This window comes from Oncorhynchus gorbuscha, unplaced genomic scaffold (assembly GCF_021184085.1).
Source record: "Oncorhynchus gorbuscha isolate QuinsamMale2020 ecotype Even-year unplaced genomic scaffold, OgorEven_v1.0 Un_scaffold_1931, whole genome shotgun sequence".
NCBI classification, from domain to species: Eukaryota; Metazoa; Chordata; class Actinopteri; order Salmoniformes; family Salmonidae; genus Oncorhynchus; species Oncorhynchus gorbuscha.
In genome coordinates this window covers 20,001-43,472 of record NW_025746577.1, presented here as the reverse complement: position 1 = coordinate 43,472, position 23,472 = coordinate 20,001, and the positions used below count along the sequence as shown (strand labels likewise).

Genomic DNA, 23,472 nt, shown 5'->3' with positions numbered 1-23,472 from the left:
TTTGTTCAGTATAAATGGCCATTTGTTCAACAAGACGCCTCATATTTGTTTTCCGTTTCAGAAGATTTAGGTTGGGTCCTACTGGATCCTCCCCAGGTGTGTGTGTTACGGCCTGTGATCTGCTTACCTGGGGGTAAAGATAGAGTTGTGTAAAAAGTTCTCAAAGACTTTTCTGTATGAAGCGTCAGCTGCCTCTGCCTCCAGGTCTCCTACAGATTTAGGACAGGGACAGCACGGCCCCTTGTCCCCCCCACCAACGTCTGGTTTAGTAGGCTTCAGGTCCTCCTCCATGTCAGTCAACCCGGTAGCAGCTATACGGACCGGGATCTTCAGTTCTGAGGAGAGACAGAGAGAGGGGTCAGGGTGGAGGGGTCAGGGTGGAGGAGTCAGGGTGTAGGGGTCAGGGTGGAGGGGTCAGGGTGGAGGGGTCAGGGTGGAGGGGTCAGGGTGGAGGGGTCAGGGTGGAGGGGTCAGGGTGGAGGGGTCAGGGTGGAGGGGTCAGGGTGTAGGGTAGGGGTCAGGATGTAGGGTAGGGGTCAGGGTGTAGGGTAGGGGTCAGGGTGTAGGGGTCAGGGTGTAGGGTAGGGGTCAGGGTGTAGGGGTCAGGGTGTAGGGTAGGGGTCAGGGTGGAGGGGTCAGGGTGGAGGGGTCAGGGTGGAGGGGTCAGGGTGGAGGGTAGGGGTCAGGGTGGAGGGGTCAGGGTGGAGGGGTCAGGGTGGAGGGGTCAGGGTGGAGGGGTCAGGGTGGAGGGGTCAGGGTGGAGGGGTCAGGGTGGAGGGGTCAGGGTGGAGGGGTCAGGGTGGAGGGGTCAGGGTGGAGGGGTCAGGGTCAAGGAGGAGGGGTCAGGGTGGAGGGGTTAGGGTGGAGGGGTCAGGGTGGAGGGGTTAGGGTGGAGGGGTTAGGGTGGAGGGGTCAGGGTGGAGGGGTTAGGATTGGAGGGGTCAGGGTGGAGGGGTTAGGATTGGAGGGGTCAGGGTGGAGGGGTTAGGGTCGGAGGGGTCAGGGTGGAGGGGTCAGGGTGGAGGGGTCAGGGTGGAGGGGTCAGGGTGGAGGGTAGGGGTCAAGGAGGAGGGGTCAGGGTGGAGGGGTTAGGGTGGAGGGGTCAGGGTGGAGGGGTTAGGGTGGAGGGGTTAGGGTGGAGGGGTCAGGGTGGAGGGGTTAGGATTGGAGGGGTCAGGGTGGAGGGGTTAGGATTGGAGGGGTCAGGGTGGAGGGGTTAGGGTCGGAGGGGTCAGGGTGGAGGGGTCAGGGTGGTGGGATCAGGGTGGAGGGGTCAGGGTGGAGGGGTCAGGGTGGAGGGGTCAGGGAGAGGGGTCAGGGTAGTGACCTTTAGAGCAGTAGTTGTGTTGGTATAGCTCTCTGTCTTCAGCCTGTTGCTGCCAGCGGACCAGGTAATAGGTGTGGTTCCCGTTGGGGGAGGCAGGGGGAGACCAGCGGACCACCAGGTTGGTAGAGGAGTTAGAGTATGTTCTCACATCCAGGGGCATGGACGGCTCTACAGGAAACAGATTATATTATAACAGTTCTCACATCCAGGGACATGGACGGCTCTACAGGAAACAGATTATATTATAACAGTTCTCACATCCAGGGGCATGGACGGCTCTACAGGAAACAGATTATATTATAACAGTTCTCACATCCAGGGACATGGACGGCTCTACAGGAAACAGATGATATTATAACAGTTCTCACATCCAGGGACATGGACGGCTCTACAGGAAACAGATTATATTATAACAGTTCTCACATCCAGGGGCATGGACGGCTCTACAGGAAACAGATTATATTATAACAGTTCTCACATCCAGGGGCATGGACGGCTCTACAGGAAACAGATTATATTATAACAGTTCTCACATCCAGGGACATGGACGGCTCTACAGGAAACAGATGATATTATAACAGTTCTCACATCCAGGGACATGGACGGCTCTACAGATGGTAACTGGGCCTTGTGACAGTACTTCCTAGAGCTCTGCCACCCAACCCCCCATATTATACATCAGGTCTGTTCTTAATCAATAACCCCAACCCCTCCACCCTGACCCCTCCACCCTAACCCCTCCACCCTAACCCCTCCACCCTGACCCCTCCACCCTAACCCCTCCACCCTAACCCCTCCACCCTAACCCCTCCACCCTAACCCCTCCACCCCTCCACCTACACCCTAACCCCTACACCTCCACCTCCACCCTGACCCCTCCACCCTAACCCCTCCACCCTAACCCCTACACCTACACCCTAACCCCTCCACCCTGACCCCTCCACCCTAACCCCTACACCTCCACCCCCCTCTACCCCTGACCCCTACACCCTGACCCCTCCACCCCTAACCCCTCTACCCCCCTCCCCCTCACCCCTCTACCCCCCACCCCCCCCACCCCTCTACCCCCTCACCCCTCTACCCCCTCACCCCTCTACCCTAACCCCTCTACCCTAACCCCTCTACCCTAACCCCTCTACCCTAACCCCTCTACCCTAACCCCTCTACCCTAACCCCTCTACCCTAACCCCTCTACCCTAACCCCTCTACCCTAACCCCTCCACCCTAACCCCTCCACCCCTGTCCTTTACCTGAGGGGCTGGTTCTGATGTAGACGACTTCACTCTTGGCTCCCAGGATGTCTAACCCCTCCACCCTAACCCCTCCACCCTAACCCCTCCACCCCTGTCCTTTACCTGAGGGGCTGGTTCTGATGTAGACGACTTCACTCTTGGCTCCCAGGATGTCTAACCCCTCCACCCTAACCCCTCCACCCCTGTCCTTTACCTGAGGGGCTGGTTCTGATGTAGACGACTTCACTCTTGGCTCCCAGGATGTGTCTATCCTCTGCCACCAGAGTGATGGCCTTGACGTAGATGGCGTACTGGGTCCAGGGCTTGAGAGGTGACAGTAGAACCCCTGGGTCAGAATTCTTCTCCTGGGGAAGGTCCACGTCCACCATGTTCCAACTGTTGGAGCCACAACCGTCCTGACCGTCAAACTCTGTGATGTTCTGGTACGCACTGGAGGAGAGGGAGACGCATGGGTTAGAGGATATAGAGGAAGTAGAGGCAGACGCATGGGTTAGAGGATATAGAGGAAGTAGAGGCAGACTGATGGGTTAGAGGATATAGAGGAAGTAGAGACAGACTGATGGGTTAGAGGAAGTAGAGACAGACTGATGGGTTAGAGGATATAGAGGAAGTAGAGACAGACTGATGGGTTAGGGGATATAGAGGAAGCAGAGACAGACTGATGGGTTAGAGGATATAGAGGAAGTAGAGACAGACTGATGGGTTAGAGGATATAGAGGAAGTAGAGACAGACTGATGGGTTAGAGGATATAGAGGAAGTAGAGACAGACTGATGGGTTAGAGGATATAGAGGAAGTAGAGACAGACTGATGGGTTAGAGGATATAGAGGAAGTAGAGAGACTGATGGGTTAGGGGATATAGAGGAAGTAGAGGCAGACTGATGGGTTAGAGGATATAGAGGAAGTAGAGGCAGACTGATGGGTTAGAGGATATAGAGGAAGTAGAGGCAGACTGACGGGTTAGAGGATATAGAGACAGACTGATGGGTTAGAGGATATAGAGGAAGTAGAGACAGACTGATGGGTTAGGGGATATAGAGGAAGTAGAGACAGACTGATGGGTTAGAGGATATAGAGGAAGTAGACAGACTGATGGGTTAGAGGATATAGAGGAATTAGAGTGATGGGTTAGAGGATATAGAGGAAGTAGAGGCAGACTGATGGGTTAGAGGATATAGAGGAAGTAGAGGCAGACTGATGGGTTAGAGGATATAGAGGAAGTAGAGACAGACTGATGGGTTAGAGGATATAGAGAGGAAGTAGAGACAGACTGATGGGTTAGAGGATATAGAGAGGAAGTAGAGACAGACTGATGGGTTAGAGGATATAGAGGAAGTAGAGAGACTGATGGGTTAGAGGATATAGAGGAAGTAGAGTGATGGGTTAGAGGATATAGAGGAAGTAGAGTGATGGGTTAGAGGATATAGAGGAAGTAGAGACAGACTGATGGGTTAGAGGATATAGAGGAAGTAGAGACAGACTGATGGGTTAGAGGATATAGAGGAAGTAGACAGACTGATGGGTTAGAGGATATAGAGGAAGTAGAGTGATGGGTTAGAGGATATAGAGGAAGTAGAGGCAGACTGATGGGTTAGAGGATATAGAGGAAGTAGAGGCAGACTGATGGGTTAGAGGATAGAGGAAGTAGAGTGATGGGTTATGGGATATAGAGGAAGTAGAGTGATGGGTTATGGGATATAGAGGAAGTAGAGACAGACTGATGGGTTAGAGGATATAGAGGAAGTAGAGACAGACTGATGGGTTAGGGGATATAGAGTAAGTAGAGACAGACTGATGGGTTAGAGGATATAGAGGAAGTAGAGCCAGACTGATGGGTTAGAGGATATAGAGGAAGTAGAGCCAGACTGATGGGTTAGAGGATATAGAGGAAGTAGAGCCAGACTGATGGGTTAGGGTTAGATATAGAGGAAGTAGAGACTGAAGGGTTAGAGGATATAGAGGAAGTAGAGAGACTGATGGGTTAGAGGATATAGAGGAAGTAGAGAGACTGATGGGTTAGGGGATATAGAGGAAGTAGAGGCAGACTGATGGGTTAGAGGATATAGAGGAAGTAGAGGCAGACTGATGGGTTAGAGGATATAGAGGAAGTAGAGGCAGACTGATGGGTTAGAGGATATAGAGACAGACTGATGGGTTAGAGGATATAGAGGAAGTAGAGACAGACTGATGGGTTAGGGGATATAGAGGAAGTAGAGACAGACTGATGGGTTAGAGGATATAGAGGAAGTAGACAGACTGATGGGTTAGAGGATATAGAGGAATTAGAGTGATGGGTTAGAGGATATAGAGGAAGTAGAGGCAGACTGATGGGTTAGAGGATATAGAGGAAGTAGAGGCAGACTGATGGGTTAGAGGATATAGAGGAAGTAGAGACAGACTGATGGGTTAGAGGATATAGAGAGGAAGTAGAGACAGACTGATGGGTTAGAGGATATAGAGGAAGTAGAGACAGACTGATGGGTTAGAGGATATAGACTGATGATGGTTAGAGGATATAGAGGAAGTAGAGACAGACTGATGGGTTAGAGGATATAGAGGAAGTAGAGTGATGGGTTAGAGGATATAGAGGAAGTAGAGTGATGGGTTAGAGGATATAGAGGAAGTAGAGACAGACTGATGGGTTAGAGGATATAGAGGAAGTAGAGACAGACTGATGGGTTAGAGGATATAGAGGAAGTAGACAGACTGATGGGTTAGAGGATATAGAGGAATTAGAGTGATGGGTTAGAGGATATAGAGGAAGTAGAGGCAGACTGATGGGTTAGAGGATATAGAGGAAGTAGAGGCAGACTGATGGGTTAGAGGATAGAGGAAGTAGAGTGATGGGTTATGGGATATAGAGGAAGTAGAGTGATGGGTTATGGGATATAGAGGAAGTAGAGACAGACTGATGGGTTAGAGGATATAGAGGAAGTAGAGACAGACTGATGGGTTAGGGGATATAGAGTAAGTAGAGACAGACTGATGGGTTAGAGGATATAGAGGAAGTAGAGCCAGACTGATGGGTTAGAGGATATAGAGGAAGTAGAGCCAGACTGATGGGTTAGAGGATATAGAGGAAGTAGAGCCAGACTGATGGGTTAGGGTTAGATATAGAGGAAGTAGAGACTGAAGGGTTAGAGGATATAGAGGAAGTAGAGAGACTGATGGGTTAGGGTTAGATATAGAGGAAGTAGACTGATGGGTTAGATGATGTTCTAGGATAGAGGAAGTAGAGTGATGGGTTAGAGGATGTTCTAGGATATAGAGGAAGTACAGACAGACTGACTGTAGAGTAACTTACGCCTCCTTGTAGTATAGTATGAATGAGATGAGGTCTCTATAGTCTGGGGGTCTGTAGCGCTGCCAGGTCACTTTGATACGGTTAGACATCGTACTGTTGGACTTGAACCGCAAGATCTTACTCTCACCTGGTGAACACAACCAATCACACAATTTACAAAGCCTGTTCACCTGGCAACCAATCACAACCACAGTCAGCTCACCTGGAGAATACAACCAATCACAACGACCAGCCCTAATCCTACAAGTGCTTAGAAACATCGAATCAAACCAGCCCATTACATTGTCTCCGTGGTGAGATCAAACCAGCCCATTACATTGTCTCAGTGGTGAGATCAAACCAGCCCATTACATCGTCTCAGTGTCGAGATCAAACCAGCCCATTACATCGTCTCAGTGTCGAGATCAAACCAGCCCATTACATTGTCTCAGTGTCGAGATCAAACCAGCCCATTACATTGTCTCAGTGTTGAGATCAAACCAGCCCATTACATTGTCTCAGTGTTGAGATCAAACCAGCCCATTACATTGTCTCACTGTTGAGATCAAACCAGCCCATTACATTGTCTCAGTGGTGAGATCAAACCAGCCCATTACATTGTCTCAGTGGTGAGATCAAACCAGCCCATTACATTGTCTCAGTGGTGAGATCAAACCAGCCCATTACATTGTCTCAGTGGTGAGATCAAACCAGCCCATTACATTGTCTCAGTGTCGAGATCAAACCAGCCCATTACATTGTCTCAGTGTCATTGTTACATTGTCTCAGTGTCGAGATCAAACCAGCCCATTACATTGTCTCAGTGTTGAGATCAAACCAGCCCATTACATTGTCTCAGTGTCGAGATCAAACCAGCCCATTACATTGTCTCAGTGTTGAGATCAAACCAGCCCATTACATTGTCTCAGTGGTGAGATCAAACCAGCCCATTACATTGTCTCAGTGGTGAGATCAAACCAGCCCATTACATTGTCTATGTGGTGAGATCAAACCAGCCCATTACATTGTCTCAGTGGTGAGATCAAACCAGCCCATTACATTGTCTCAGTGTCGAGATCAAACCAGCCCATTACATTGTCTCAGTGTCGAGATTAAACCAGCCCATTACATTGTCTCAGTGTCGAGATCAAACCAGCCCATTACATTGTCTCAGTGTTGAGATCAAACCAGCCCATTACATTGTCTCAGTGTCGAGATCAAACCAGCCCATTACATTGTCTCAGTGTTGAGATCAAACCAGCCCATTACATTGTCTCAGTGGTGAGATCAAACCAGCCCATTACATTGTCTCAGTGGTGAGATCAAACCAGCCCATTACATTGTCTATGTGGTGAGATCAAACCAGCCCATTACATTGTCTCAGTGTTGAGATCAAACCAGCCCATTACATTGTCTCAGTGTCAAGATCAAACCAGCCCATTACATTGTCTCAGTGTCGAGATTAAACCAGCCCATTACATTGTCTCAGTGTCGAGATCAAACCAGCCCATTACATTGTCTCAGTGTCGAGATCAAACCAGCCCATTACATTGTCTCAGTGTCGAGATCAAACCAGCCCATTACATTGTCTCAGTGTTGAGATCAAACCAGCCCATTACATTGTCTCAGTGGTGAGATCAAACCAGCCCATTACATTGTCTATGTGGTGAGATCAAACCAGCCCATTACATTGTCTATGTGGTGAGAGCAGGAAAAGTAGAACTTGTTTGTTTCCAGAGTTTGCTGTCGAGGGCAATATGGTGTGGGCTGAACCATGTAGTACACAACTATATCTTCAACGAATGGACATGGCTGAAACATTTATTTGACCTTTATTTAACTAGGCAAGTCAGTTATGAACAAATTCTTATTTTTCTTCCTGCCTTGTTCAGGTGCAGAACAACAGATTTTTACCTTGTCAGCTCAGGGATTTGATCCAGCAACCTTTCAGTTACTGGCCCAATGCTCTAACCACTAGGCTACCTGCCACTCCACATGCAGTACACAGCTATTGTTTCAATGAATGGACATGGCTGAACCATGCAGTATATACAGTACCAGTCAAAGGTTTGGACACACCTACTCATTCCAGGGTTTTTCTTTATTTTGACAATTTTCACATTGTAGAATAATAGTTAAGACATCAAAACGATGAAATAACACATATGGAATCATGTAGTAACCAAAAAAGTGTTAAACTGATCAAAATATATTTCAGATTCTTCAAAGTAGCCACCCTTTTGCCTTGATGACAGCTTGGCACACTCTTAGCAGGGTAGCCTAGTGGTTAGAGCGTTGGACTAGTAACCGAAAGGTTGCAAGTTCGAATCCCCGAGCTGACAAGGTACAAATCTGTTGTTCTGCCCCTGAACAGGCAGTTAACTCACTGTTCCTAGGCCGTCATTGAAAATAAACATTTGTTCTTTACTGACTTGCCTAGTAAAATAAAGGTAAAAAATGTGTTTTCATTCTCTCAAGCAGCTTCATGATGTAATCACTTGGAATACATTTCAATTAACAGGTGTGCCATGTTAAAATGCTAATTTGTGTAATTTCTTTCCTTCTCAATGCATTTGAGCCAATCAGTTGTGTTGTGACAAGGTAGGGGTGGTATACAGAAGATATCCCCATTTCCTAAAAGAACAAGTCCACATTATCAAAAGAACAACTCAAATAAGCAAAGAGAAACAACAGTCAATCGGAACATTTCAAGAACTTTGAAAGTTTCTTCAAGTGCAGTCGTAAAAACCCTCAAGCGCTGATGATGAAACTGTCTCTCGAGGACCGCCACAGGAAAGGAAGACCCAGTGTTACCTCTACTGCAGAGGATACGTTCATTAGAGTTGACTGCACCTCAGATTGCAGCCCAGTTCAAGTAGCAGACACATCTCAACATCAACTATTCAGAGGAGACTGTGTGAATCAGGACTTCATGATTGAATTGCTGCAAATAAAGCACTACTAAAGGACACAAACAAGAAAAATACTTGCTTGGGCCAAGAAACACGAGCAATGGTACATTAGACCGGTGGAAATTTGTCCTTTGGTCTGATGCAGATTAGGTGAACGGATGATCTCTGCATGTGTGGTTCCCAACGTGAAGCATGGAGGAGGTGGTGTGATGGTGTGTGGTTCCCACCGTGAAGCATGGAGGAGGTGGTGTGATGGTGTGGGGTTCCCACCGTGAAGCATGGAGGAGGTGGTGTGATGGTGTGTGGTTCCCACCGTGAAGCATGGAGGAGGTGGTGTGATGGTGTGTGGTTCCCACCGTGAAGCATGGAGGAGGTGGTGTGATGGTGTGGAGTTCCCACCGTGAAGCATGGAGGAGGTGGTGTGATGGTATGTGGTTCCCACCGTGAAGCATGGAGGAGGTGGTGTGATGGTGTGGAGTTCCCACCGTGAAGCATGGAGGAGGTGGTGTGATGGTATGTGGTTCCCACCGTGAAGCATGGAGGAGGTGGTGTGATGGTATGTGGTTCCCACCGTGAAGCATGGAGGAGGTGGTGTGATGGTGTGGGGATGCTTTGCCAGTGACACTGATTTAGTTAGAATAAACCAGCCTGGCTACCACAGCATTCTGCAGCGATACGCCATCCCATCTGGTTTACGCTTAGTGGGACTATCATTTGTTTTTCAACAGGAGAATGACCCAACACACCTTCAGGTTGTGTAAGGGCCATTTGACCAAGAAGGAGAGTGATGGAGTGCTGCATCAGATGAGCTGGCCTCCACAATCACCTGACCTCAACCCAATTGAGATGGTTTGGAATGAGTTGGACCACCGAGTGAAGGAAAAAAAGCCAACAAGTGCTCAGCATATGTGGGAACTCCTTCAAGACCGTTGGAAAAGTATTCCTCATGAAGCTGTTTGAGAGAATGCCAAGTGTGCTAAGCTGTCATCAAGGCAAAGGGTGGCTACTTTGAAGAATCTCAAATCTAAAATCTATATTTTGATTTGTTTAACTATTTTAGTTACTACATAATTGTATACGTGTTATTTCATAGTTTGGATGTTTTCACTAATGTAGAAAATAGCAAAACTAAAAAAGAGAACTTGAATGAGTAGGTGTCCAAACTTTTGACTGGTACTGCAATGTAGTAACTAAAAAGGTTTAAAATAAAGTATGGTATTATAGAGCTGTATAGTATAGAGCTGTTAAATATAAAGTATGGTATTATAGAGCTGTACAGTATAATATCATAGAGCAGTACAGTATAATATCATAGAGCAGTACAGTATAATATCATAGAGCTGTACAGTATAATATCATAGAGCTGTATAGTACAGTATAATATCATAGAGCTGTACAGTATAATATCATAGAGCTGTACAGTACAGTATAATATCATAGAGCTGTACAGTATAATATCATAGAGCAGTACAGTATAATATCATAGAGCTGTATAGTACAGTATAATATCATAGAGCTGTACAGTATAATATCATAGAGCTGTACAGTACAGTATAATATCATAGAGCTGTATAGTATAATATCATAGAGCTGTACAGTATAATATCATAGAGCTGTACATTATAATATCATAGAGCTGTACAGTATAATATCATAGAGCTGTATAGTATAATATCATAGAGCTGTACAGTATAATATCATAGAGCTGTACAGTATAATATCATAGAGCTGTACAGTATAATATCATAGAGCTGTATAGTACAGTATAATATCATAGAGCTGTATAGTATAATATCATAGAGCTGTATAGTACAGTATAATATCATAGAGCTGTACAGTATAATATCATAGAGTAGTATAATATCATAGAGCTGTACAGTATAATATCATAGAGCTGTATAGTACAGTATAATATCATAGAGCTGTATAGTATAATATCATAGAGCTGTATAGTACAGTATAATATCATAGAGCTGTACAGTATAATATCATAGAGCAGTACAGTATAATATCATAGAGCTGTATAGTACAGTATAATATCATAGAGCTGTACAGTATAATATCATAGAGCTGTATAGTACAGTATAATATCATAGAGCTGTACAGTATAATATCATAGAGCTGTACAGTATAATATCATAGAGCTGTACAGTATAATATCATAGAGCTGTATAGTACAGTATAATATCATAGAGCTGTACAGTATAATATCATAGAGCTGTACAGTATAATATCATAGAGCTGTACAGTATAATATCATAGAGCTGTACAGTATAATATCATAGAGCTGTACAGTATAATATCATAGAGCTGTACAGTATAATATCATAGAGCTGTACAGTATAATATCATAGAGCTGTATAGTATAATATCATAGAGCTGTATAGTACAGTATAATATCATAGAGCAGTACAGTATAATATCATAGAGCTGTATAGTACAGTATAATATCATAGAGCAGTACAGTATAATATCATAGAGCTGTACAGTATAATATCATAGAGCAGTACAGTATAATATCATAGAGCTGTATAGTACAGTATAATATCATAGAGCTGTATAGTACAGTATAATATCATAGAGCTGTACAGTATAATATCATAGAGCAGTACAGTATAATATCATAGAGCAGTACAGTATAATATCGAGCTGTATAGTATAATATCATAGAGCAGTACAGTATAATATCATAGAGCTGTATAGTATAATATCATAGAGCTGTATAGTATAATATCATAGAGCAGTACAGTATAATATCATAGAGCTGTACAGTATAATATCATAGAGCTGTACAGTATAATATCATAGAGCTGTACAGTATAATATCATAGAGCTGTACAGTATAATATCATAGAGCTGTACAGTATAATATCATAGAGCTGTACAGTATAATATCATAGAGCTGTACAGTATAATATCATAGAGCTGTATAGTATAATATCATAGAGCTGTATAGTACAGTATAATATCATAGAGCAGTACAGTATAATATCATAGAGCTGTACAGTATAATATCATAGAGCTGTATAGTACAGTATAATATCATAGAGCAGTATAGTATAATATCATAGAGCAGTACAGTATAATATCATAGAGCTGTATAGTACAGTATAATATCATAGAGTTGTACAGTATAATATCATAGAGCAGTACAGTATAATATCATAGAGCAGTACAGTATAATATCATAGAGCTGTACAGTACAGTATAATATCATAGAGCTGTATAGTACAGTATAATATCATAGAGCTGTACAGTACAGTATAATATCATAGAGCTGTATAGTATAATATCATAGAGCAGTACAGTATAATATCATAGAGCAGTACAGTATAATATCATAGAGCTGTACAGTATAATATCATAGAGCTGTACAGTATAATATCATAGAGCTGTATGGTATAATATCATAGAGCTGTATAGTATAATATCATAGAGCAGTACAGTATAATATCATAGAGCAGTACAGTATAATATCATAGAGCTGTAGTACAGTATAATATCATAGAGCTGTATAGTACAGTATAATATCATAGAGCTGTACAGTATAATATCATAGTACAGTATAATATCATAGAGCTGTACAGTATAATATCATAGAGCAGTACAGTATAATATCATAGAGCAGTACAGTATAATATCATAGAGCAGTACAGTATAATATCATAGAGCTGTATAGTATAATATCATAGAGCAGTACAGTATAATATCATAGAGCAGTACAGTATAATATCATAGAGCTGTACAGTATAATATCATAGAGCTGTACAGTATAATATCATAGAGCTGTACAGTATAATATCATAGAGCTGTACAGTATAATATCATAGAGCTGTATAGTATAATATCATAGAGCAGTACAGTATAGTATAATATCATAGAGCTGTATAATATCATAGAGTATAATATCATAGAGCTGTATAGTATAATATCATAGAGCTGTATAGTATAATATCATAGAGCTGTATAGTACAGTATAATATCATAGAGCAGTACAGTATAATATCATAGAGCTGTATAGTATAATATCATAGAGCAGTACAGTATAATATCATAGAGCAGTACAGTATAATATCATAGAGCTGTATAGTACAGTATAATATCATAGAGCTGTATAGTATAATATCATAGAGCTGTACAGTATAATATCATAGAGCAGTATAGTATAATACAGTATAATATCATAGAGCTGTACAGTATAATATCATAGAGCTGTATAGTACAGTATAATATCATAGAGCAGTACAGTATAATATCATAGAGCTGTATAGTACAGTATAATATCATAGAGCAGTACAGTATAATATCATAGAGCTGTATAGTATAATATCATAGAGCTGTATAGTATAATATCATAGAGCTGTATAGTATAATATCATAGAGCTGTATAGTACAGTATAATATCATAGAGCAGTACAGTATAATATCATAGAGCTGTATAGTATAATATCATAGAGCTGTATAGTATAATATCATAGAGCTGTATAGTACAGTATAATATCATAGAGCTGTACAGTATAATATCATAGAGCTGTACAGTATAATATCATAGAGCAGTACAGTATAATATCATAGAGCTGTATAGTACAGTATAATATCATAGAGCTGTACAGTATAATATCATAGAGCTGTACAGTATAATATCATAGAGCTGTACAGTATAATATCATAGAGCAGTACAGTATACTATCATAGAGCTGTATAGTACAGTATAATATCATAGAGCTGTACAGTATAATATCATAGAGCAGTACAGTATAATATCATAGAGCTGTATAGTACAGTATAATATCATAGAGCTGTACAGTATAATATCATAGAGCTGTACAGTATAATATCATAGAGCTGTACAGTATAATATCATAGAGCTGTACAGTATAATATCATAGAGCTGTACAGTATAATATCATAGAGCTGTACAGTATAATATCATAGAGCTGTATAGTACAGTATAATATAAGTATCGTACAGCTTGCTCGGTCTCCGTTGTTCCTGAAGTCGTCCTCCTCAAACTTCTCTGTGATGCCCGTCCTCTGCCACATCTTCCGGATCTCCGACATGCAGAGTTTAGGGTTGGATCGGAAGAACAGTTTCCCGGCCCGGATGGTCAGGTTGTGCTGGGTCCAATCCCACAAGAACTGGAGGTGCTGATTGTCTACTGCATGGAAAGCATACATGCTGAGGGGATTGGGGGGGGGGGGGGGGGGGACAGAGGAGAGAGGAGAGAGAGGTGGGGAGGAAGGAGAGAGGAGAGAGAGGAGGGAGAGAGAGGAGAGAGGAGGGAGAGAGAGGAGAGAGGAGGGAGAGAGAGGAGAGAGGAGGGAGAGAGAGGAGAGAGGAGGGAGAGAGAGGAGAGAGGAGGGAGAGAGAGGGGGGAGGGAGAGAGGTGGGGAGGGAGAGAGGTGGGGAGGGAGAGAGAGGTGAGGTGGGGAGGGGAGGGAGAGAGAGGTGAGGTGGGGAGGGGAGGGAGAGAGAGGTGGGGAGGGAGAGAGAGGGAGGGAGAGGGAGAGAGAGGAGGGAGAGAGAGAGAGAGGGAGGGAGAGAGAGAGAGAGGAGGGAGGGAGAGAGAGAGAGAGAGGGAGGGAGAGAGGTGGGGAGGGAGAGAGGTGGGGAGGGAGGGGAGAGAGGTGGGGAGGGAGAGAGGTGGGGAGGGAGAGAGAGATGTGGTGGGGAGGGAGGGAGAGAGAGGTGAGGTGGGGAGGGGAGGGAGAGAGAGGTAGAGAGGGAGAGAGGGAGAGAGGGAGAGAGAGGAGAGAGGTGGGGAGGGAGAGAGAGTGGTGGGGAAGGAGAGAGGGTGAGGTGGGGAGGGGAGGGAGAGAGAGGTAGAGAGGAGAGAGGTGGGGAGGGAGAGAGAGTGGTGGGGAAGGAGAGAGAGGTGAGGTGGGGAGGGAGAGAGGTGGGGAGGGAGAGAGAGTGGTGGGGAAGGAGAGAGAGGGTGAGGTGGGGAGGGAGAGAGAGGAGAGAGGAGGGAGAGAGAGGAGAGAGGAGGGAGAGAGAGGAGAGAGAGGAGGGAGAGAGAGGAGAGAGGAGGGAGAGAGAGGTGGGGAGGGAGAGAGGTGGGGAGGGAGAGAGGTGGGGAGGGAGAGAGAGGTGAGGTGGGGAGGGGAGGGAGAGAGAGGTGGGGAGGGAGGGGAGAGAGGTGGGGAGGGAGAGGTGGGAGAGGGAGAGAGAGGGAGAGAGAGAGGGAGGAGAGAGAGAGAGAGGAGGGAGAGAGAGAGAGAGGAGAGAGAGAGAGAGAGAGGGGAGGGAGAGAGGAGGGAGGGAGAGAGGTGGGGAGAGAGGTGGGGAGGGAGAGAGGATGAGGTGGGAGGGAGGGAGAGAGAGAGGTGGGGAGGGAGGGAGAGAGGGTGAGGGAGAGAGAGAGAGAGGAGAGAGAGAGGTGGGGAGGGAGAGGAGAGGGAGAGAGGTGAGGGGAGGGGAGAGGGAGGGAGAGAGAGTGGTGGGGAAGGAGAGGGAGGTGGGGAGGGAGAGAGGTAGAGAGGAGAGAGGAGAGAGGTGGGGAGGGGAGAGAGAGTGGTGGGGAAGGAGAGAGAGGTGAGGTGGGGAGGGGAGGGAGAGAGAGGTAGAGAGGAGAGAGGTGGGGAGGGAGAGAGAGTGGTGGGGAAGGAGAGAGAGGTGAGGTGGGGAGGGAGAGAGGTGGGGAGGGAGAGAGAGTGGTGGGGAAGGAGAGAGAGGTGAGGTGGGGAGGGAGAGAGAGGTAGAGAGGAGAGAGGAGAGAGGTGGGGAGGGAGAGAGAGTGGTGGGGAAGGAGAGAGAGGTGAGGTGGGGAGGGAGAGAGAGGTAGAGAGGGAGAGAGGAGAGAGGTGGGGAGGGAGAGAGAGTGGTGGGGAAGGAGAGAGAGGTGAGGTGGGGTGGGGAGGGAGAGAGAGGTAAAGAGAAGGGGATGTAGAGATAGAAGTGGGGAGGGAGAGAGAGGTGGGGAGGTAGAGAGAGAGAGAGGTAGAGGGAGGAGAGATGGGGAGGGAGTAAGGAGGAGAAAGAACAGGGAGTCACCAACAGTAAACAGAAATATCCTCTCAGTCTGATGGTCTCCACCACACTAACCCTCAGTCTGATGGTCTCCACCACACTAACCCTCAGTCTGATGGTCTCCACCACACTAACCCTCAGTCTGATGGTCTCCACCACACTAACCCTCAGTCTGATGGTCTCCACCACACTAACCTGCAGTCTGATGGTCTCCACCACACTAACCCTGCAGTCTGATGGTCTCCACCACACTAACCCTGCAGTCTGATGGTCTCCACCACACTAACCCTCAGTCTGATGGTCTCCACCCACCACACTAACCCTCAGTCTGATGGTCCCCACCCACCACACTAACCCTGCAGTCTGATGGTCTCCACCCACCACACTAACCCTGCAGTCTGATGGTCTCCACCCACCACACTAACCCTGCAGTCTGATGGTCTCCACCACACTAACCCTGCAGTCTGATGGTCTCCACCACACTAACCCTGCAGTCTGATGGTCTCCACCACACTAACCCTGCAGTCTGATGGTCTCCACCACACTAACCCTGCAGTCTGATGGTCTCCACCACACTAACCCTGCAGTCTGATGGTCTCCACCACACTAACCCTGCAGTCTGATGGTCTCCACCACACTAACCCTGCAGTCTGATGGTCTCCACCACACTAACCCTGCAGTCTGATGGTCTCCATCACACTAACCCTGCAGTCTGATGGTCTCCACCACACTAACCCTGCAGTCTGATGGTCTCCACCCACCACGCTAACCCTGCAGTCTGATGGTCTCCACCCACCACGCTAACCCTGCAGTCTGATGCTCTCCACCACACTAACCCTGCAGTCTGATGGTCTCCACCACACTAACCCTGCAGTCGGATGGTCTCCACCCACCACACTAACCCTCAGTCGGATGGTCTCCACCCACCACACTAACCCTGCAGTCAGATGGTCTCCACCACACTAACCCTCAGTCGGATGGTCTCCACCCACCACACTAACCCTCAGTCTGATGGTCTCCACCACACTAACCCTGCAGTCTGATGGTCTCCACCCACCACACTAACCCTGCAGTCTGATGGTCTCCACCACACTAACCCTGCAGTCTGATGGTCTCCACCACACTAACCCTGCAGTCTGATGGTCTCCACCCACCCACCACACTAACCCTGCAGTCTGATGGTCTCCACCCACCCACCACACTAACCCTGCAGTCTGATGGTCTCCACCCACCACACTAACCCTGCAGTCTGATGGTCTCCACCACACTAACCCTCAGTCTGATGGTCTCCACCCACCACACTAACCCTCAGTCTGATGGTCTCCACCCACCACACTAACCCTGCAGTCTGATGGTCTCCACCACACTAACCCTGCAGTCTGATGGTCTCCACCACACTAACCCTGCAGTCTGATGGTCTCCACCACACTAACCCTCAGTCTGATGATCTCCACCACACTAACCCTCAGTCTGATGGTCTCCACCACACTAACCCTCAGTCTGATGGTCTCCACCACACTAACCCTCAGTCTGATGGTCTCCACCACACTAACCCTCAGTCTGATGGTCTCCACCACACTAACCCTCAGTCTGATGGTCTCCACCACACTAACCCTGCAGTCCAGACCAGTACCAGATGAGATGTACAGGTTTTAACAGGGCCAAATAGAGAGAAGACAGAGAAAATGAGAGAGGAGAGGGGCAGATTTTAACAGGGCCAAACGGAGAGAAGACAGAGAAAATGAGAGAGGAGAGGGGCAGATTTTAACAGGGCCAAACGGAGAGAAGACAGAGAAAATGAGAGAGGAGAGGGGCAGATTTTAACAGGGCCAAACGGAGAGAAGACAGAGAAAATGAGAGGAGAGGGGCAGATTTTAACAGGGCCAAACAGAGAGAAGAAGACAGAGAAAATTAGAGAGAGGGGCAGATTTTAACAGGGCCAAACAGAGAGAAGAAGACAGAGAAAATTAGAGAGGAGAGGGGCAGATTTTAACAGGGCCAAACGGAGAGAAGACAGAGAAAATGAGAGAGGAGAGGGGCAGATTTTAACAGGGCCAAACGGAGAGAAGACAGAGAAAATGAGAGAGGAGAGGGGCAGTAGAATACCACTTTAGTTCCGTGAGGACTCAGGAATGGCAGGAATGCAGTGAGCCTTGGAGCAGATAACTTTCTAATCAGAGAGAGACCACAGAGAGGCAGGATACCGGGGTTAACACCCCTACTATTACAATAAGTGCCATGGGATCTTTAGTGACCACAGAGAGGCAGGATACCGGGGTTAACACCCCTACTATTACAATAAGTGCCATGGGATCTTTAGTGACCACAGAGAGGCAGGATACCAAGGGTTAGAACACCCTACTATTACAATAAGTGCCATGGGATCTTTAGTGACCACAGAGAGGCAGGACACCGGGGTTAACACCCCTACTATTACAATAAGTGCCATGGGATCTTTAGTGACCACAGAGAGGCAGGACACCGGGGTTAACACCCCTACTATTACAATAAGTGCCATGGGATCTTTACTGACCACAGAGTCAAGACACCGGGGTTATAACACCCCTACTATTACAATAAGTGCCATGGGATCTTTAGTGACCACAGAGAGGCAGGATACCGGGGTTAACACCCCTACTATATTACAATAAGTGCCATGGGATCTTTAGTGACCACAGAGAGGCAGGATACCGGGGTTAACACCCCTACTATTACAATAAGTGCCATGGGATATTTAGTGACCACAGAGAGGCAGGACACCGGGGTTAACACCCCTACTATTACAATAAGTGCCATGGGATCTTTACTGACCACAGAGTCAAGACACCGGGGTTATAACACCCCTACTATTACAATAAGTGCCATGGGATCTTTAGTGACCACAGAGAGTCAAGACACCGGGGTTAACACCCCTACTATTACAATAAGTGCCATGGGATCTTTAGTGACCACAGAGAGGCAGGATACCGGGGTTAACACCCCTACTATTACAATAAGTGCCATGGGATCTTTACTGACCACAGAGTCAAGACACCGGGGTTATAACACCCCTACTATTACAATAAGTGCCATGGGATCTTTAGTGACCACAGAGAGTCAAGACACCGAGGTTAACACCCCTACTATTACAATAAGTGCCATGGGATCTTTAGTGACCACAGAGAGGATACCAGGGTTAACACCCCTACTATTACAATAAGTGCCATGGGATCTTTAGTGACCACAGAGAGGCAGGACACCGGGGTTAACACCCCTACTATTACAATAAGTGCCATGGGATCTTTAGTGACCACAGAGAGGCAGGATACCGGGGTTAACACCCCTACTATTACAATAAGTGCCATGGGATCTTTAGTGACCACAGAGAGGCAGGATACCGGGGTTAACACCCCTACTATTACAATAAGTGTCATGGGATCTTTAGTGACCACAGAGAGGCAGGATACCGGGGTTAACACCCCTACTATTACAATAAGTGCCATGGGATCTTTAGTGACCACAGAGAGGCAGGATACCCCCTACTATTACAATAAGTGGGTTAACACCCCTACTATATTACAATAAGTGTCATGGGATATTTAGTGACCACAGAGAGGCAGGATACCGGGGTTAACACCCCTACTATTACAATAAGTGCCATGGGATCTTTAGTGACCACAGAGAGTCAGGATACCGGGGTTAACACCCCTACTATTACAATAAGTGTCATGGGATATTTAGTGACCACAGAAAGGCAGGATACCGGGGTTAACACCCCTACTATATTACAATAAGTGCCATGGGATCTTTAGTGACCAGAGTCACGACACCAGGGTTAACACCCCTACTATTACAATAAGTGCCATGGGATCTTTAGTGACCACAGAGAGGATACCAGGGTTAACACCCCTACTATTACAATAAGTGCCATGGGATCTTTAGTGACCACAGAGAGTCAGGATACCGGGGTTAACACCCCTACTATTACAATAAGTGCCATGGGATCTTTAGTGACCACAGAGAGGATACCAGGGTTAACACCCCTACTATTACAATAAGTGCCATGGGATCTTTAATGACCACAGAGAGGCAGGATACCGGGGTTAACACCCCTACTATTACAATAAGTGCCATGGGATCTTTAGTGACCACAGAGAGGCAGGATACCGGGGTTAACACCCCTACTATTACAATAAGTGCCATGGGATCTTTAGTGACCACAGAGAGGATACCAGGGTAACATAGTGGGATGCAGGGTGGTATGCTGCTACCTAACATAGTGGGATGCAGGGTGGTATGCTGCTACCTAACATAGTGGGATGCAGGGTGGTATGCTGCTACCTAACATAGTGGGATGCAGGGTGGTATGCTGCTACCTAACATAGTGGGATGCAGGGTGGTATGCTGCTGCCTAACATAGTGGGATGCAGGGTGGTATGCTGCTACCTAACATAGTGGGATGCAGGGTGGTCTGCTGCTACCTAACATAGTGGGATGCAGGGTGGTCTGCTGCTGCCTAACATAGTGGGATGCAGGGTGGTCTGCTGCTGCCTAACATAGTGGGATGCAGGGTGGTATGCTGCTACCTAACATAGTGGGATGCAGGGTGGTCTGCTGCTGCCTAACATAGTGGGATGCAGGGTGGTATGCTGCTACCTAACATAGTGGGATGCAGGGTGGTCTGCTGCTGCCTAACATAGTGGGATGCAGGGTGGTCTGCTGCTGCCTAACATAGTGGGATGCAGGGTGGTATGCTGCTACCTAACATAGTGGGATGCAGGGTGGTCTGCTGCTACCTAACATAGTGGGATGCAGGGTGGTGGGATGCAGGGTGGTATACTGCTGCCTAACATAGTGGGATGCAGGGTGGTCTGCTGCTGCCTAACATAGTGGGATGCAGGGTGGTATGCTGCTACCTAACATAGTGGGATGCAGGGTGGTGGGATGCAGGGTGGTATACTGCTGCCTAACATAGTGGGATGCAGGGTGGTCTGCTGCTGCCTAACATAGTGGGATGCAGGGTGGTATGCTGCTACCTAACATAGTGGGATGCAGGGTGGTCTGCTGCTACCTAACATAGTGGGATGCAGGGTGGTCTGCTGCTGCCTAACATAGTGGGATGCAGGGTGGTATGCTGCTACCTAACATAGTGGGATGCAGGGTGGTATGCTGCTACCTAACATAGTGGGATGCAGGGTGGTCTGCTGCTACCTAACATAGTGGGATGCAGGGTGGTCTGCTGCTGCCTAACATAGTGGGATGCAGGGTGGTATGCTGCTACCTAACATAGTGGGATGCAGGGTGGTGGGATGCAGGGTGGTATACTGCTGCCTAACATAGTGGGATGCAGGGTGGTCTGCTGCTGCCTAACATAGTGGGATGCAGGGTGGTATGCTGCTACCTAACATAGTGGGATGCAGGGTGGTCTGCTGCTGCCTAACATAGTGGGATGCAGGGTGGTATGCTGCTACCTAACATAGTGGGATGCAGGGTGGTGGGATGCAGGGTGGTATACTGCTGCCTAACATAGTGGGATGCAGGGTGGTGGGATGCAGGGTGGTATGCTGCTACCTAACATAGTGGGATGCAGGGTGGTCTGCTGCTACCTAAATGTAAAATGCAGATGTATTAAATACCTGACAGGATCTTTTAATGATTGAGACATTGTTAATGAAACTCTCAGACAACAGCAGAGGACAGTGTTTTCTATGTAGGTGAAAGGGATCGCTGTTTCGGTCCACACCAACCCTACAGCTCCATATTGTGACAGAATAGCCATACAGAGGCAGTAGTAATACAGACTGAAAGGCAAGGGTCCACACCAACCCTACAGCTCCATATTGTGACAGAATAGCCATGCAGAGGCAGTTGTTATACAGACTGAAAGGCAAGGGTCCACACCAACCCTACAGCTCCATATTGTGACAGAATAGCCATGCAGAGGCAGTTGTAATACAGACTGAAAGGCAAGGGTCCACACCAACCCTACAGCTCCATATTGTGACAGAATAGCCATGCAGAGGCAGTTGTAATAGACTGAAAGGCAAGGGTCCACACCAACCCTACAGCTCCATATTGTGACAGAATAGCCATGCAGAGGCAGTTGTTATACAGACTGAAAGGCAAGGGTCCACACCAACCCTACAGCTCCATATTGTGACAGAATAGCCATGCAGAGGCAGTTGTTATACAGACTGAAAGGCAAGGGTCCACACCAACCCTACAGCTCCATATTGTGACAGAATAGCCATGCAGAGGCAGTTGTTATACAGACTGAAAGGCAAGGGTCCACACCAACCCTACAGCTCCATATTGTGACAGAATAGCCATGCAGAGGCAGTTGTAATACAGACTGAAAGGCAGAGTTCTCCAACGTTATCTATTTACAATTAGAGACTTGAGCAAGGGGGGGTTCAGGGCCCGTTGTCAAGGACAACCTACGCAGAGGAACCTCTCCTAGCATTCCCCTACACACACACACCACTCAATACGCTACCTGATTACCATGGCAACGCTCAACGACGGAGAGAGTGAAAGGAAATTCCTCAAAACAAACCATTAAAAGATGAAAAGGCAAAAGAACCAAGCAGATAAGCTGACAGAATGTAGAGGGGTGGGGATCTGGTCCTCCTTTACAAAGCTGACAGAATATAGAGGGGTGGGGAGCTGGTCCTCCTTTACAAAGCTGACAGAATATAGAGGGGTGGGGAGCTGGTCCTCCTTTACAAAGCTGACAGAATGTAGAGGGGTGGGGATCTGGTCCTCCTTTACAAAGCTGACAGAATGTAGAGGTGTGGGGATCTGGTCCTCCTTTACAAAGCTGACAGAATGTAGAGGGGTGGGGATCTGGTCCTCCTTTACAAAGCTGACAGAATGTAGAGGGGTGGGGATCTGGTCCTCCTTTATAAAACTGACAGAATATAGAGGGGTGGGGATCTGGTCCTCCTTTATAAAGCTGACAGAATATAGAGGGGTGGGGAGCTGGTCCTCCTTTATAAAGCTGACAGAATATAGAGGGGTGGGGAGCTGGTCCTCCTTTATAAAACTGACAGAATGTAGAGGGGTGGGGATCTGGTCCTCCTTTATAAAGCTGACAGAATATAGAGGGGTGGGGAGCTGGTCCTCCTTTATAAAGCTGACAGAATATAGAGGGGTGGGGAGCTGGTCCTCCTTTACAAAGCTGACAGAATATAGAGGGGTGGGGAGCTGGTCCTCCTTTACAAAGCTGACAGAATGTAGAGGGGTGGGGAGCTGGTCCTCCTTTACAAAGCTGACAGAATGTAGAGGGGTGGGGAGCTGGTCCTCCTTTACAAAGCTGACAGAATGTAGAGGGGTGGGGATCTGGTCCTGGTCCTCCTTTACAAAGCTGACAGAATGTAGAGGGGTGGGGAGCTGGTCCTCCTTTACAAAGCTGACAGAATGTAGAGGGGTGGGGAGCTGGTCCTCCTTTACAAAGCTGCCAGAATGTAGAGGGGTGGGGAGCTGGTCCTCCTTTACAAAGCTGCCAGAATGTAGAGGGGTGGGGATCTGGTCCTGGTCCTCCTTTACAAAGCTGACAGAATGTAGAGGGGTGGGGAGCTGGTCCTCCTTTACAAAGCTGACAGAATGTAGAGGGGTGGGGATCTGGTCCTCCTTTACAAAGCTGACAGAATGTAGAGGGGTGGGGAGCTGGTCCTCCTTTACAAAGCTGACAGAATGTAGAGGGGTGGGGAGCTGGTCCTCCTTTACAAAGCTGACATAATGTAGAGG

General features: G+C 47.1%; 1 pseudogene across 1 annotated transcript in view; it reads right to left on the bottom strand.

Moving 5' to 3' along the window:
- LOC124024580 overlaps positions 1 to 23,472 on the bottom strand; it is a 54,594-nt pseudogene that overhangs the window by 16,442 nt on the left and 14,680 nt on the right. The window contains exons 4-8 of the transcript XR_006837016.1: positions 13,745 to 13,953; positions 5,885 to 6,011; positions 2,774 to 3,009; positions 1,328 to 1,495; positions 128 to 335 (exon numbers count right to left, since the gene is read on the bottom strand). The product of XR_006837016.1 is annotated as an insulin-like growth factor 1 receptor (transcript). The remainder of the gene's footprint in view (positions 1 to 127; positions 336 to 1,327; positions 1,496 to 2,773; positions 3,010 to 5,884; positions 6,012 to 13,744; positions 13,954 to 23,472) is intronic.